Source organism: Staurois parvus, unplaced genomic scaffold (assembly GCF_062004578.1).
Source record: "Staurois parvus isolate SC_StPar_1 unplaced genomic scaffold, SC_StPar_1.0 ptg000155l, whole genome shotgun sequence".
Classification (NCBI taxonomy): Eukaryota; Metazoa; Chordata; class Amphibia; order Anura; family Ranidae; genus Staurois; species Staurois parvus.
In genome coordinates, this window is record NW_028317951.1 from 13,395,425 (window position 1) to 13,412,500 (window position 17,076).

Below are 17,076 nucleotides of genomic sequence, written 5' to 3' on the forward strand. Positions count from 1 at the left end.
GACAAAGATGACTCTGCACTCAATTCTGCTAGATCCGTGGGAATACAGAACAGCTAAAATCTTTCAAGAAGTTACTCTAGCAACAGACTGGTGTGTCTTCTCGAGAGATTGCATCTGCTCTGCATTCCCCTGGAAAGATCCCACAAGGATAATGACATGACACCCATCGATGTGGGAGATTAGGGTAAGTATAAATCAACTTACATGTACAATTTACACCCACTAACAGTAGGGAGTTGTAGAGAGGGTGGTGGGGGCTGAGCTTTTTTGCAAGGTCTGATTTGAAGGTAGTATTTAGGAATAACACTGAGCACATAAATGGGGATACCCTTTATGAAGCCAAACCACGTTTTCACATAATTTTTAAGAAAACGTTGGCCAAAAGCTATAATTATTTATATATTCTTTTATATCATATTATGTATACATTATTGTTTACATTTGGGATAGAGTAGGAAGGGATTAGAACCCCAATTCAAATTTTATTGCTGTCTGTGTCTTCACTACATAGATTCACACACTCTGTACTGGTAACCATTGTCACAGACACATAAAATGAAGGGGAGTTTAATATTTTGTATATGCTGTATACAGTTGTGCTCAAAAGTTTGCATACCCTTGGAGAATTGTATACAGTATGTACCATTTTCAAAGAAAACATGAGTGAGCAGGCAAAACACATTTCTTTTCTTTCTTATGGGATTGATATTCAACTGTAGTTTGTAACAGAATGGCACAATCATAAAACAAATTATGGCAACAAGTAAACAAATGAAATGACCCCGTTCAAATGTCTGCATAACCTTAGTCCTTAATACTGTGTATTGCCCCCTTTAGCATCAATGACAGCATGCAGTCTTTTGTAATAGTTTTCTGTGAGGCCCCAAATTCTTGCAGATAGTAAAGTTGCATATTTATCTTGACAAAAATGCCTCCATGTCATGCAAAGCCTTTGGTCATCTTGCATGAAACACGCGCTTGAGATCTCCTCGGAGTGGCTCAATAACTTTAAGGCCAGGAGGCTGTGATGGCCACTCCAGAAACCTTCATCTTTTTCTGCTGTAACCACTGGAGGGTCAACTTGGCCTTGTTCTTAGGGTTATTGTTATACTAGTAAGTCCAAGAGCATCCCATGCACAACTTTTGTACAGAAGAAGGCAAATTTTCTGCCAGTAATTTCTGATAGCATGCTGCATTCATCTTGCTATCAGTTTGCGCAAAATGCCCCGTGCCTTTAGAGCTCACATACCCCCAAAACATTAATGAGTCACCACCATGCTTCACAGTGGGGATTGTATTCTTGTCGCTATAGACCTTGTTGACCCCTCTCCATAAAGCTTTATTTTGGTCTCCTCACTCCTTACAGTGTTCCAGAAGCTGTGAGGCATGTCAATGTGTTGTCAGGCATATTGTAACCAGGCTTTTTTGTGACATTGGTGCAGTAAGGGCTTCTTTCTGGCAACTCGACCATGGGGCTCATTTTTATTCAAGCATTGTATTGTGCTCCTTGAAACAACCACACTGTCTTTTTCCAGTGCAGCCTGTATTTCTCTTGAGGTTACCTGTGGGTTTTTTTTTGTATCCCGAACAATTCCTCTGGCAGTTGTGGCTGCAATCTTTGTTTGTCTATCTGACCTTGGCTTGGTATCAAGAGATCTCCAAATTTTCCACTTCTTAATAAGTGCTTGAACAGTAATGACTGGCATATCCAAGGCTTTGGATATCTTTTTATATTCTTTTCCATCTTTACAAAGTTCCATTACCTTGTTACTGAGGTGTTTTAACAGTTCTTTTCTGCACCCCATGGCTCGGTATCTAGCCTGACCAGGGTATCCACATGAGAGCTAACAAACTCATTGACTTTTTATACACAGACACTAATTGCAATTTAAAAAGCCACATATGTGGAAAATTCTCTTAAATTGTCATTTTATCTGTATGTGTCACCTTGTGTGTCTGTACCAAAACCAAACATTCCAGGTTATGTAAATTTTTGATCAGGGTCATTTGGGGGAATTCTGTTATCTTTATGATTTAAAAAGGAGTCAAACAACCATGTGATAATAAATGGCCTCCTATAATCACTATCCTTAAATAAAAGACAGTTGATACTAGGACAAGAGGTAAGGGTAAATCTTCCAATGGAGGAACTTTATTACCGTGACAGCTGTCTCAGAAGAGAATTTCCTCACTTTGAAGAGAATTCTTCTTACTTTCTTTTGCATCTCTGGGAGAAGTAAATGGAATTCTACCTGATGGAAGGCAGATAGTAAAAAATAGGCCATTTCCTTTTTTATTCAAAACAACAAAAAAAAAGGTTTCGGATTTACATGCACTTTAATTACACTGTTCAACAGGTAAAAAGTTTTGGGCATAAAATTAGCTAATCTTACATAATTTTGGGGTGCTGAAAATGAAAATGACCCTAAAAAATGTTGATTGGCTCTAGTTTCCATGATATATTCACCCATCTAATGACGTAAGCCATTCAAAATTATGATGCAACTTCAGCTGCATATTGCGCAATTGATACTGGTGACCAATAGAAAATTGCATGTATACTGAGATGATGCAATATTAGCCTTTAATTGCATCACTTCACTGCATAAAAGCTGCAGTATCTGTAGCTGATTGTAGTTCGACAGCGTCTTTACATTTCGTTTTATGCTTATATAGGCTACTCAGTAATGCCTCGAACTTGTGTGAATAAAGCAGATAATTTCTGCTATATCTGCGGTGAAATAACTTTTATCTCACAAAAAAGGAGGATAACAGGAATGATTAAGAAAGCCTACAACTTGTATTTTGGCTGCAAGATAGGAGACCAGGACAAGAGCTGGGCACCACATATATGCTGCAATTCTTGTGGGACGGCACTGGAGCAATGGTTGAATGGAAAAAAGGCATCTATGCCTTTCGCTGTGCCAATGATTTGGAGAGAGCCAACAGATCATGTTAGTAATTGTTACTTTTGTATGGTGCCTCCAATTGTAAAAGGGCTAAATAAGAAGAAAAAGTTATCTGTGCACTATCCAAATATTCCATCGGCAATACGTCCAGTTCCTCATGGAGAGGGGCTACCAATTCCTAAAGCACCAGAATCCTTCGTGGTTGAGTCAAGTGAGGAAGAACCTGAAGCGTGTAGTCACATGCAGTTGTAAGAGATAGCCCTTTCCTCGAATACAAGAGAAAAGCCAAGAGAAGCAAAACCGACACAAACTGAAGACAAAACTAGTGAGAATCCTAAGTATTAAAATGATTCAACTTAGCTTATGGCTATAATTTTTCTTGGTAATCCTATGCAATATATTATGCCATTTAGGCTTTGTTATGTAGTCAATATCACTTGCTTTATATTTGTGGAAAGACATCTATCTATATAATTATTGTGCATTATGTAGTCATTACGCCTATAGTAGAAAACTTTCCGTTTACAGAAAAACTAGAGCCAATTGACAAATTTCATTGTTATATTTGAATTCAGAATGTGAAATTCATTAAGAAATGGATCCTTTTGTTTCCAAAACTGGCAAAAAATAAAAATTTGTTGAACAGTGTTATCAAACACGTGTAATGATCTTTAATTGTGAAACTATTTCTGCATAAGAGACCACATGCGTATATGTTTGGGGTCTTCCGGTAGATTTCACATTATGCCAATTTGTTAAATTACCATTTAATTTGTGTATATTGCCTGTAAAAAAATATTATTTGTAAATCAGTAGAATGCATGACAGAACTGTTTTTCAGGGCAGAGCATTTACACTAGCTCCTAGAGTATCATTATTGGGGATTTTATTGGAAAAAAATCTCTCAGAAGTCAAGGCAGAACTAAAACTGTAGAAAAATAACATCAACATCCAAAGCCACAAATGTTTGTTGTTTATATAACGCGTATTATTTATATGTAATGTTGTGGATGTGAAGTTCCCAGAGTCAGCTGTAAAATTTTCATCTGAGATCATATTTGTTTCACTCTAGCCACCAAACACTGGCTAAAAAGTAGTTTGGAACATGAAGTTATAGGAAATATGCTGGGAAGGTGTGACATTTAATAGTAATCTAAGCCAGAACACTGAATTAAATTTTAAAATGGGATTTAAAGACAGATTGAGCATGCTCTACACCAGGACATACAGTCATGGCCGAAATTGTTGGCACCCTTGATATTTTTCCTGAAAATCAAGTATTTCACACAAAAAAGGTATTGCATTAACACATGTTTTGCTATACACATGTTTATTCCCTTTGTATGTATTGGAACAAATATAAAACAGAGGCAGAAAAGCAAATATGACATAATGTCACACAAAACCCCAAAAATGGGCTGGACAAAAGTATTGGCACCCTTAACTTAATATTTGGTTGCACACCCTTTGGAAAACATAACTGAAATCAGTCGCTTCCTATAACCATCAATAAGCTTCTGACACCTCTCACCCGGAATTTTGGACCACTCTTCCTTTGCAAACAGCTCCAGGTCTCTCTTATTGGAAGGACACCTTTTCCCAACAGCAATTTTAAGATCTCTCCACAGGTGTTCAATGGGATTTAGATCTGGGCTCATTGCTGGCCACTTCAGAACTCTCCAGCGCTTCTTTGCCATCCATTTCTGAGTGCTTTTTGACGTATGTTTGGGGTCATTGTCCTGCTGGAAGACCCAGGATCTTGGACGCAAACCCAGCTTTCTGACACTGGGCCCTACAGTGCGACCCAAAATCCTTTGGTAATCCTCAGATTTCATGATGCCTTGCACACAGTCAAGGCACCCAGTGCCAGAGGCAGCAAAACAACCCCAAAACATCATTGAACCTCCACCATATTTTACCGTAGGTACTGTGTTTTGTTCTTTGTAGGCCTCATTCCGTTTTCGGTAAACAGTAGAATGATGTGCTTTACCGAAAAGCTCTATCTTGGTCTCATCTGTCCACAAGACGTTTTCCCAGAAGGCTTTTGGCTTACTCAAGTACATTTTGGCAAACTGTAGTCTTGCTTTTTTATGTCTCTGTGTCAGCAGTGGGGTCCTCCTGGGTCTCCTGCCATAGCGTTTCATTTCATTTAAATGTCGACGGATAGTTCGCGCTGACACTGATGCTCCCTGAGCCTGCAGGACAGCTTGAATGTCTTTGGAACATGTTTGGGGCTGCTTATCCACCATCCGGACTATTCTGCGTTGCAATCTTTCATCAATTTTCCTCATCCGTCCACGACCAGGGAGATTAGCTACAGTGCCATGGGTTGCAAACTTCTTGATAATGTTGCGCACTGTGGACAAAGGCAAATCTAGTTCTCTGGAGATGGACTTGTAACCTTGAGATTGTTGATATTTTGCCACAATTTTGGTTCTCAGGTCCTCAGACAGTTCTCGTCTCCTCTTTCTGTTGTCCATGCTTAGTGTGGCACAGACAGACACACAATGCAAAGGTTAAGTGAACGTCTCTCCTTTTTATCTGCTTTCAGGTGTGATTTCTATATTGCCCACACCTGTTACTTGCCCCAGGTGAGTTTACAGGAGCATCACATGCTTGTAACATTCTTATTTATCCGCAGTTGTGAAAGGGTGCCAATACTTTTGTCCAGCCCATTTTTGGAGGTTTGTGTGACATTATGTCGAATTTGCTTTCTTTCCTCCCTTTTTTTGTTTTGTCCCAATACACACAAAGGGAATAAACATGTGTATAGCAAAACATGTGTTAATGCAATACGTTTCGTGAGAAATACATGATTTCCTGGAGAAATATCAAGGGTGCCAACAATTTCGGCCATGACTGTATATGACCTTCCTCTTACATGAAAATTGATGGCTTTTTTGGATCTGGAAATGTTTGAGGGACTTCCAGGAACAAGACTCCCTTGTGCCCTCTGAAAAAGACTCATTCTTCTAGTATGTTACTTGCTGGCAGTTTATTTTAGTGTTTTAAGGAAGTTCATAACTCTTTCTAGTGGTGGATTATCCAGAGGTAATTTTAGCGACAGGCCAGGGCCCAGGCTTCTGTCACTCAAAGATAGGTGTCCATTTGTGGTCTAAAATACAAGTAGCATTGTATATTTTCCAAAATATATGTAAAAAAATCTTAAATATGTACAAGATGTTAAACACTTATTGCTGTATGAAACAAAGTTCACGTTTTTTTTTACTTAGTCATTTTATACTAAAGGCTCATTCACATTGGTAGCCAAAAGGGCAGGTGAAAATAGGCAGCTGAGCCATGGTTTTACAGCCCCTTGGGCACCACCACAAGCTGCAGTGATAGCCGGATGGAGTTGGAGCATGCCTCCTGCACCGTTTTGCATGCCACATCCAGCAGGCAGCACAGTCACTGAACATGACCAATTTAAGTGAATGGGGCCATGCCACAATGGTCCTGCAATGCATTTGGTTGTGATGTGGTGTGGTGGTACTGGTTTTGCAGGGATAAAAGTGAATGCAAGGAAACAACACCTCCCAGCCATTTGCCAAGTGCTCTCTGAAAAGTGATCAACTATGGATCTCTTTTCATAGGGGAGGCAATGAGGCCTTAAGGTGTTTAGCAGAAGTTACCAGATTGCCTTCTAGTGGAAAAAAGGTAGGTTTCAAAGGTAGGACAACTACTGGGAAAAACTGATCAAAAGTAATTGATTTCTAGGCAAAATTTCACCCCACCTCCACTTCTCATCCGCAACCCCCATCCTCATCCATTAAGCTGTATTTTTTTTATACCTTCTAGTACCTTGTGCTGACCACCTAAATCTGCTGTCTGAGTTCCTTATTGGCACTATTTCCAGCACTGCAGAAATGCACATGCTGACCACTCCCTTTTGCCCTCTTCTGACCTGAGAGGACCCCACCTCTAGATAGCCAATGGGACATGTCCACATTATGCAGGCAGTGACATGGACATCCTGCCTCCTGTACATAGGAGAAAAGAGCAGATTCAGGACTAGAATATCAGGTGACTGTGAATTTAGGTTAGTAAAAGGAGTGTTTAGGAAGGTTTTTCTATCCCAGCTATTAGAAGAGATGGGGGTTAGGGGAGCTGGAATCTTTTATAGCTGTTTGTGACCTCACTGGGAAAGTTATCCTCTTTATTTGCCCTGAAGACCTTTATCACTGAAGCAGATGGGAAATCCAAAATTTACAATTAGCTTTAAAATATAAATAAAAGGGGAAACATTCAATTGTATCTGTTGCTTCAGTGATTAAAGTTTAAGATAATATTTTCTTTCACTTTTAAGAGACTTCCTGCCATGTTTATGAGGCAAAAAGTGAAGGAAAATTTCCTCAATGGGAATAGACAGCAGAATTTTCTTTTTTTAATTTGACAGTTTTAACCCTTCCCTACTTTATACAAAAGTAAAATAAAAAGGTTTTGGTTTTTGATACACTGGAAACTATACCTGTGGGATATTTCATGTCTCATCACTTAAGCTCTTCTCCTTCTTTGTATTAACTGTTTTGATGCAAATTTGTCTGGGACTTGAAGCTTTTCCTGCCCATACTGTAATCTTCACCTTTAAGACATAAGGTTCCCATAGATGGATTGAGATTCTGGCAGTTCTGCAGAATCTACCGATCGACTTCTGTTCAATCACCCTGTTGGATAAAAGCCACTCAAGCAGCGGCTGCAGCCAATGGCTGTAGCATTGCACTGTGTATAATGGATATTTTCATCCAATTTTCTAAAAATGTGTACTAGGCTTAAGACATAAAATAATACACTGCCAGAAACACCAGTAAAAGCCAATCAATATCCAACATCATACAGAAAGATGTAAAAACCTATTTGTAATATGTTATTTCAATGCAATGTAGTATTGTTTATGTTATCCCACACGCTGGTGATACAGCTCAGTTGCTGAATGGCCATCTCACCAAATGAATGTACCACTGAATCTGTTAAGATCTTTCTGATTGAGGAGCTTCATGGGTATGTTGAAGGTCCCATGCATTTTGTTTATTTTGCCAATTTTCTTTCTTTCTGTATGATAACCAAAATATGCAATTCAATAAATGGCCCAGTTAACAGAAAGGTTAAGCAAAGGGTAGTGTCAGTGATAAGTGGAAAATATCGCTGAACATGTGGGTTAGGTGGTTTTCATTTTTGGTGGCTAGAAGGCACATTTCTACATTAAATTGTGTTCCTTGTAAAGCAGACTGCACTGATTTTACATTTTATTGGTTGCTTGGCAAAATCAATAAAAATCTAGAGCTTGCATGCAGTGAGAAAGTTTTCCATATAAAGTTAAACAATAACCTCTGTTTAATAAATGGAATACGTATCTCCGCTCTATACATTTGCACAGCAGAAAAAGAACATGGATTTAGATCTAGAGCTGTTATGCTCTCCTAAAATAATGAGGTTCTTTTTGATGAAGCCCTCATGTTTTCACCTCATATTAAATATCACCCAGGAGCCATATAACAGCCTTGATAGTTATTTAGACCTGAGTATCTACATATGTTGTACATTTTTACATGCCCTATACTAGGAACATGGAAGTACTTTTAGATCACAGCTTTTAGTGATAAAACGGGGTCATACATTACAAAGCATAGACTGTGAAAATAAAAAATTCCTTATCTTCCCAGTGTACTTAACAAATAGAAGTTTTATTCCATTTTGTTAAATTTCCAAGTCTTGATATGCTCTGAAATGAAAGAATAGAGGTAAAATTAATAATCTAATTATTTTCTTTAACAACATTTAAACCAAATTTTTGACTTATCAAAGTAGGCAGCATTTGCAGATTTAACTGTTGAACATACCTGTATTGACTCATACATTCTTGTGACATGTGGGTATTATTTACTAAAGCTGGAGAGTGCAAAATCAGGCTTAATTCTGCATAGAAACCGATCAGCTTCCAGGTTTTAGCTAAATTGAACAAGCTGAGGTTAGAAGCTGATTGGTTTCTATGCAGAAGTGAGCCTAATTTTTCACTCTCCAGCTTTAATAAATAACCCCCCCCCCCTTGTATTCTCTGTAATTTCTCTGTTTGTTATGACTGTCTTCCTTTCCTAATTGCCTTTTTCTCAACTTCATTAGAACAAAATACAACTTCCTACAATGCATTATTATAAAAACAATGCTTTGTCTGGTGAAGTAACACAGCGGTGTTGGTTTACTACAACTTTAGATTACAAAATCTGATGCAGCTTGGCATAGAAACCAATGAGCTTCCAGTTTATTTGTCAAACCTTAATTAAACAAGCTGAAGTTAGAAGCTGATTGGCTACCATGAACAGCTGCACCAGATTTTGTACTCTCCAGTTTTAGCAAATCAACCCCAGTATGTACCAACACTGCATATATAGCATTTATATAAACAGAGGGTTCCTAAGTAAATAATATGTTTTGGGACAACTGTAGGAATTGTTTGAATTAAATCCCAAGTCTTAATTTTCTTCTATTACTGTTGAAATGCAGTATGCTATTAACCCAATAATTGTTCCTTAAAAATTCCATTTTTTAGAACACTAAAATTATATTTTTCAGTTTTTTGGTATCCACTGGCTGTTTACTGTTTACCATTTTATCATTTACGGTTATTAACTGGTCTATAACTGTTAAATGTTAATAAAAATGATGGCTTTCTAAAACTTTTGATTGAAAGTTCATGTTTTCTATGCAGTGTCAAAGTCTACATCTTTCCTAGATCTTTCCTCATGTGTAACAGGTTCACTTTAAATTATATAGAAAATAGTATATGCACTATTTGTATTTATTAACTTTATATATATATATATATATATATATATATATTATAATAGTTTAAGTAAATATAATATTTTTAAATAATAGAATAGAAAAAATAAATAGAAACACAATTCTATCACAGTAGCTCTGAAATATATAATAATAATAATAATAATAATAGAAAGTCTAAATAATACTAAAAGAAATAATGATAATACTAGTTTTTGTTATCACTCAGTATTGCTGGGTTTATAGTTTTTGTTTTTTTTATGAAGCTTTAACTTAAACACTGAATGATTATTGTCCAACACTTTGAATGATTGAAAAAGGTCAGACAAAACCACCAGAAGTAAATTCACCAAAGTGAACCACAAGCATTCATTCTTTCTCCCAGGACAGCTGAGCATTAAAATTCAAAATGATACCGTATGGTTGGTTTGGCTAGAAACCTGCAGCGTCGTGGATAAAAAAAGAGCATAGAAAAACACAAACTTTTGCCAGAAGACTATTTAGGAAACGATGCAGGATTTATAGAAGATAGACTTTTACAAGCTCATAGCTGAGTGAGTTGGTTTTTATATATAACGTAGGTCAAGTGGTCAGTTAAATTATCCTCCCATGCAGTCCTTGTAAACTGAGATGTATTGCATATGTGATTGTTAACAGCTATCTTATTTAATACATTAATCAAGTGATCTATTATAAGGACTTGTCACAATTTACCTCTGTATTGTGACAGTGATTGAACTACAGTATACTTTAAGGCACAAAATAACTGAGGAAAATAAAAGGTATTTCAAAATCATTATGCACACATAAATAGATTGAAAAATGTTAGCTATAATGATAATATCATGCAGAGATTTTCAAGCACCTAATCAGATATATGGCATAATATCATCATCTTATCATAGTTACTGATAAATTTTATGACACCAGCATATAATGTGGCAAATAATCTACACTGAAAAAAAAAAATCTGCACTACAAATGTAAAACACAAAAATCAGCTGATCCATGTCAAAACAACTTCTACCCTTTCCAACCTGCAGTAAGCTACTCCTGAGACCTCTCCTCTATATTACACCCCCCGACCCTGTAGCATGTTTCTGTGATTATAGTCTATTACTTCTGCGGGAAAAAGGAGATGCCACAACAACGATAGCATATTGTAAAATAAAGTATGGGGCAAAATTTTACAGAATACTGGTTAGCAGGATTATAGTGCCTTTTTTCTACACCAGGGAAGGTTTGGAATGTATTTATATGATAACAGCATAGGACAATGTTCCAGCTTCACACCTCAGGCTAAATAGCAAGTGTTACAGGGACTAACTGGATGGTACTGTCAAAGAACAGATAGTGGGAGATTGTCACCAGCACACCAGTGCTTCACTCAGTGGAGCTTTTTTGTAGCATTATTGAATTAACCTCCCTAGTGGTATGATTATTTCAGATTTTTGGTGCTGAAAGCGGTACCATTATTTTGCATGGAAATATGTAGTTTTTTTATTGTAGGCTGTGATATTTAGGAATAACTCACTGAAATCTGTCCGAACAAGAGTCTATTAAACATCCCGGGTATGATAAAATTTGAAACACAAAATCATAAATTATAATTTAATAAATAATCATAAAAAATAATAATATAATAATATTACATTTAATTCAATAATATAATCAAACCAAAAACACTGAAATTTGAAATATAGCGCCATAATAAGTTCGCACATCGCTGAGCAAAGTCGCAAAATTGTTTTCAGTGTCTGATGACGAATTTCTCCACGAATCATTATCACTCAATTCTGCAAGTGGTTCTGATTTACTATCGCTGTTCTCTAGCTGATCTAAACCCGCTTTTGACCTAAAGGGACACTTTTTGGACGCCATGGACTTTTCTAAGTTTCCAGGCAGAAAGAACATTCAAAATGCAGACAGGGGACAGGACAGAGCACTAGGGACAAAATGTATGTGAAATGGGTTAAAACAGCAATGTTTTACTATGTAAAATCGTTTTGAAAAAAATGACATTTTTTTTACATTTTCAAATTTCCCGCTGCCGCCGCCAGCGGCGCCCGTACGTCCCGATGTCACGGGGACCGGAACACAGGAGCCGGATGCCGGCATCGGCCGGAGGAGATGGCCGGGGACGCTGCAGGGGACACATCGCGGGAGCGAAGGACAAGGTAAGTGCTGCAGGGACTCCCTATGCAGCGCCGCATGTTAAGCCCGAGTGTAGCTCAGGGTTACCGCTTTTGGTACTGAAACTTTACCCCGAGCTACACTCGGGAATACCATTAGGGAGGTTAAGATGCAAATTGTCTTGGTGGTGCTACAAAAAAAGTTTAGCAGTTTGAAATGATACACTGGCTAAAAACTGTATTATTAATATTGAACCATTGGAAAAATAAAAAATGATTTGATGCAGTCAGGCACTAGCATTAACAGCAGTTTTTCTTTTTCTGTACCACCACCTATAAAATGGTGGTATTACCTGTGGATCCAGCTAGTAGATCTGTTATTGTTTTACTTTCATTATAGTATAACTAAAGGAAAAACTGTTTTCAGTTTTGGATAAACTGAAGATAGATTAGAATAAGTTTTTTTTTGCTATCTGTGGCACTGTTAGATTGATTCACCCCGTCTATTTGTCCCATTTATTATTACCTTTGAAAGTAAAAGTAAAAGAAAATCTTACATTTTGGGTTGTCCTCAAAACTGTAATGGAGAAATCCTCCAATGAGAACACTGGTTCTGGTGACCCTGGTGACAACAATGATTTCCTCACTTTGAAGGGATTTTATCACATTTCCTGTGTTGGCTATGGGACAGGGAGTAAATGAAAATCTCGCTAATGGGACACAATTGGCAAAAATACCTGACAGAGTTTATATACCCCCCTCCCCTTTACTGTATCCAAAATGGAGAAAAAGTTTTGTTTTTAGTTTCACTTTAACAGAAAAAAACACTGTTCAGACAAACTATATAAACCTGTTACAGGAAGCATAAAAATACTGAGTCTACTGGCAGGATCAAAAGACACAGAAAAAGAATTAATACTGTGCTAATGCTAACAGATTGTATCACATATGCATTTCTTAATTTTACCCATAGTTCCACTTTAACAATCCTTTAACCCTACCACACCATGTTTTCTACAGACTATTCTCACCATCTCAACAGCCCTAAACTCTTCTGAAATTCTTTTGTTTGAAGCAAAAATATGTCATATACCAGTCATTTAAAAGGATTTTTATGTTAGCAGACCTATTAAATGCAGCAACATGATGAAACAAGAGGCACATGCAATCTTTGACATTCTGTTGCCTTAGGCTTGGATCTAGGTGGCCTTTCTGACTTAAGTGGGATTTCTCTTTTTTGCATCCGGTATATCTTGATTACTGTTTAGTTTTTTTTTCCTCTCATCCAATCCTAGAGAAATATATGTTCTCCCCTTTCTCTTTGTACATAACAATTATATGTTATATTTATTAAATTGCTGATTGATACATATATATAAAGTCTCTGAGCAATCCCATTAACATTCATGACTTCTCGAGAAACATATGGCAAGTATTCATTGGAAATATTCCATTTCCTTGGGATATTTATCACCGCCTTTGTCTCCTTTGTAACAGTGTTTGTGCAAATTTACAAGGGATATCAATTGTCCACATAAATCCTTCACATCTGTATTTTACTTTCTACATCCCAAACCGCAAACCCGATTCTCATTATAGAATCCTTTACTACCACTTTCTTTGAGTCAACAAATGAGGGATGGAAATAGGGACAGTTCAGATGAGAGGAATGCTGAATATGAATGATATAAATGGGCACTCAGTGGAGTTGGCGTGGAAAACAGTACCAAAAATGAGCAGAGCCAATGTAGTAAACTCGGGGCCATATTTATAAAGCTGAATTAAAGTCAGGCAATTTAAATCTTCTTGACTTCACTGTAATTGTGCTTCTCATCCCTCATAGTGTTTTAGAAATCTTTGATGACTTGAGAATTTGCATTCTCTAGAGCAGGCTTGCCCTTAATATCTAAAGTATATCTGTTTAACAGGAATTCATTAGCACAGCTTGATGTGACAAAGCAGTCAGTAAAAAAATATACCTTTACCATATAATTTCTAATGCATGATAATGCATAGGCATGCTCTATTTTTCCAGCTTTACATGAGACCATTAAGAGTTTTACACCATCAGAGACATATTCCATCCACTCCTGCTTCTTATTACTAAACAACAATGATGGTGTCCTAAGAGGGCCAGATCTAGAAACAAGAGGAGTTGTCTAGTGATAGCTTGTGCCTCCGTGGATACTGTAACAGCATTATAGTACTGTAGAATGAATGATAAAGTTGACTTAGGCAAACTAGCAACTGTTGAATTCCTATTGGTGATATAGTATTCACAAATAAGTTATCTTGCATTGTTGGAAGTAAAAGGTTACCTGTCTCTAGATCAGCTTTTAAACATCAGTTCACACAAAAAATAAAAATTTGCTGGTTAGTGGGAGTCCGATAGGCTTATGTCTTGGGTAATCCAACAGTAAGATCTCCCTCAGAAGTTTTCAGTCTAGAAGTTTTTTTGCCCACCTTTGCATGTTCCAACATACTCCAATATATAAAGTAAAGAAAAAAGAAAAAACATACATCATGGGGACCCTTTATAAGGGCCACAGTGAGAGTGCAGACTCAGGAATTTATGTACAGAAATATCCTGTCCTCATGTCAAGTACCTGGTTGGAGGCTGAAGTGATGAGAGGGCTTCCCTTGCAGCTCTGGTCAAAACAACCCTAAAGGTAGTAAAAGGAAGTACAAGGTACAAAGGGGCACAGGTGCCAATAGACGAGTTCCATGGGTACCAATAGATGAGTCGTGATGTCGAGGTCAGGGGCCAATATGAGGTCATACACTAGTGGTCAATCAGGTAAAAATACTAGAATGGTCAGGAACCAAAACCAAGGTCATACATGGTTGATCAAAAGAAGCAGAGCCAGGGTCACAACCAGGAATCAGACAGGTGGGAATCCAAAGGCAAGCTGAGTTGGTAAGCGGAATTCAAGATATGCACAGAAGTGGACAAGCTTCAGATCTCCCACCAACCATCTGTCACTGATTCTTACTATAAAAGGGTCTATGGAGCCAGTTCTTGAATTGGGTGCATGTGTACCTGGCACACCCAGACATCTGTGCAACAAGCCTGCATGCATTTTTACGCACATGAGCATATCCATGCAGGATACTGGCAGAGGTTTCTAGCCTGCATATCAGAGCACGCTCACCTCTGTTCTGCATTGCATCCTGATACCTCAGCACTGCACAGTCACTTGCTTAAATTTTCTTGATAGGGCCCTCACATGCTTGCTGCAATCTCCTTTCAATCTTATCGAGAGTTTATGCTCTGCTGGACCTAGATCATGAAAGGGCCTTCAGGACTGGCCAGAGATGCATGGAGTCTAATGTCCTGAAATGAAAAAGTATATTACTACCAGCACAAATTAGACAAAAAATTATATTATTGCTATTATAAAAAGACTAATAGGGTAAATTAACAGCAATCACTTTAATCTGACATACTGAATTTAGTTCTTAATCCCTTGTGTAGATGATCCTATACAAATATTCTGTTGAACTTAAATATAACTACTGCTACTGTCACGGATCCACCCACACGCCACGCCCACAGCGACTAGCTAACCAAGTTGCGCACGTGTGGCCATGACAGGGAGTATGAGGTAATAAAGGAATATATAAAACCGTATTTAAGACCAGCCGTGATATACTTCCACAGCCCGCACTACCTTTTGGCCACCACCAGATGGAGACTCCACTCCAATCCAGCTGGTCGACCACACACACTGGCAGATACAAATCTTATATACAATCTGGTGCACTGATTAGAGTTGAGGACCAGCTTACTAATTACCCACTTTTCTAGTGTCCTTCCAGCTACCCTACAGCTTGAACTCCAGAGTTAATCACCCTTCCACTGTCCACACACCCCCCTGCATCAGACACACCACAAAAGGTAGCCTGCCACCACCCAACAGTTTATCCGCAGAACAGTCTGCTGGGACACCCCACACACACAGATCTCCGTCTGGCCGATCTGTTACCTTTTACAATCTGCACGCAATCTGCCCGCACACAGTGCAATTGCATACAGATTGGCAATGAGCTTGACCGAGCATTTAAAGGCACTAAAATACGATACAATCTAATCCAATCTAATCTCTCCAAACAAATCTCTCCAATCTAATCTCTCCGAAGATATGAGCACGTGCTTAAATATACAAAAGTCACTAATTAATTTTAAGATTTAATTTCCCGAAAGTGGGCAGGGCATAAAATATGTACAAAATATAAAAAGTTACAGAAATACAAAAAATACAAGAAGACACACATATGACTATTCACTATAAAATAAAAGGGAATAAAAGACAAAGATAAAACTTTTACCAAGATCTATCCTGCAACTGCAGCAAGTCAGGGAGAAACAGCAATCCGTTGGTTGATCGAACCAGCTCCGTACGAATCACAAATGTCCCAATGCCCGGGTACTCCTTTTATGGGGATATGGACGTAGGCGGGACATTAGTCCTCAGCCAATTGACCATGGGGGGCTGCTCCTGTACCTGCCCACAGGACGTTCTGGGTGCTGACCCGCCCAAGTTCATTCGGACTAAGACCGGCTTGAAACACCAAGTTGGGATTGGATTTCCGACACCAGCGCATCGGCCCGATCGTGACAGTACCAAACACCATTCGACTGTCGCAATCCAGCGCCACCTAACCATTTCCTGTATTTTCCTGACCTTCTACCTAAGCCACAAATATGATTTTTAGGTGTCGATGTAGCGCACAGAATACCCTAACAGAAAGGAGTATGTTCATCTCTCTGCAACTAATATTTCAGCTTTTATGAGAGGTGAAACATACCCCTTTTGATGTATGGATATACTTTTTAGCTCCCCAAGACAGATCGAGCCCCCTGCTGTCATGAAGCCGAAATGTCTCCAGCCACTTCCTTTAAACCGATTTCACCAGAAGGTGACAACCTTATTAACACAAAGGTGTCACATCCCCGCAGTCGCTAATTGATGCCTCTGTGTCTGAGCACCTCTGACTGAATATACATCTTTAATGGCAATGGAATGTCCCTACAGTTACGATTATATTTTGCTACTGATCACGTCTTATCTACTCAAATCTGTACATTTATGTCACATGCACGTTACATCATGTCACCTGTACGTTACAGCTACTTTAATTGACAATTGCGCGGTTATGCAACACTCTGTACACAAATGAAATGTATATTATTTTTTTCACATAAATAACACTTTTAGTGCTATTTTATCATTTTCATTATCATTATCATCATTATC